This window comes from Mandrillus leucophaeus, unplaced genomic scaffold (assembly GCF_000951045.1).
Source record: "Mandrillus leucophaeus isolate KB7577 unplaced genomic scaffold, Mleu.le_1.0 Scaffold731, whole genome shotgun sequence".
Lineage (NCBI taxonomy): Eukaryota > Metazoa > Chordata > Mammalia > Primates > Cercopithecidae > Mandrillus > Mandrillus leucophaeus.
Genome location: NW_012107931.1, coordinates 426710 through 428078, shown reverse-complemented (window position 1 = coordinate 428078; position 1369 = coordinate 426710). Strand labels below are relative to the sequence as shown.

At 42.7% G+C, this 1369-nt stretch overlaps 1 protein-coding gene across 3 annotated transcripts in view; it reads right to left on the bottom strand.

The window, feature by feature from the left end:
* The window catches only part of KATNA1 (katanin p60 (ATPase containing) subunit A 1), a 75036-nt gene that overhangs the window by 11067 nt on the left and 62600 nt on the right, over nt 1–1369 (bottom strand). The gene's annotated exons all lie outside the window — the stretch shown is intronic.

Here is a 1369-nt window from a genome sequence, read left to right as displayed (position 1 = left end):
TGCCTCAGCCTCCCGAGTAGCTGGGACTACAGGCGCCCACCACTCGCCTGGCTAGTTTTTTGTATTTTTTATTAGAGACGGGGTTTCACCGTGTTCGCCAGGATGGTCTCGATCTCCTGACCTCGTGATCCGCCCGTCTCGGCCTCCCAAAGTGCTGGGATTACAGGCTTGGGCCACCGCGCCCGGCCTATGGCTCAATCTTTAAACACCTACTTGGCCCTCGTCAATGCTCCTAAAAATATCCCTTTTCATTATTCCCACTACCCTCCAAAAGACACATCTCAGTCCTTACATGGGATTCCTCTCACCCTCTGTGATGACAGTCATTAGGGCCACAGTTCCCAAACTATGTACTCAATACCCAGGACACAATGGCAAACTCGCAAGGTACTGTGGGATACTTTAAATTTATGAAAGAAACACAGCAACAGCTGTTGAACATTGTGTGAACTACTAGCTCAAGGTAGTTCACAATTCCTACGTAAGACTGCTATATCCTCTTCAATAATGCCTTATTTATTTATTTATGAGATAGAGTCTCACTCTGTTGCCCAAGCTAGAGTGTAGTAGTGTGATCTTGGCTCACTGCAACCTCCACCTCCTGGGTTCAAACAATTCTCCTGTCTCAGCCTTCTGAGTAGGATGACAGGTGTGCACCACCACGCCCGGCTAATTATGTTTAGTAGAGACGGGGTTTCAGAACATTGGCCAGGCTAGTCTCGAACTGCTGACCTCAAGTGATCCGCCCACCTTGGCCTCCAAAAGTGCTGGGATTACAGGTGTGAGACACTCCGTCCGGCCTCAGTAATGCCATATTTTTGTGAAGCTGGGTTTTGGGCAATTGCTGTGATAAAATGTACAGAGAGAAAATCAATGTGGAAAAGGAATGAGGGTAGAATGTCCATTCCAACTGCAGAGTTTGAGAAACTGTGTAATAGGGCCCAGTAGGTGTTAAACTGCTAGAACACAAACTGTTTGAACCTAGCTTCTTCATAAATGGATAGGTATTTTTCAGAAGTGGATAGGTATCCTGGCCTAGAGATGCTATATAAAAATTAAGATACTTAAGAATTTTAAAGGCCAAGAAAATTTATGAAGCCCTGCATTAGGGTAAATAAACATTTCTTCTGTCGTACTAAGATTGTTACCCAATTCCCATAACATTTTTTTTGCACATAACATGATGATTCCTTTGCCAACTGGTGCTAATGCCATTATTAATGTCCAGACTTAACTAATATTTATGATATTCAAAATGTTAACCTAGATGGCCAAATAAGCATCTGTTTCACAATGTGTGTATTGAGCCTCCAATATTAACATTAAAAGATTCAAGGAAGGAACTGTGTAATTTTTTTTTTTTTTTTTT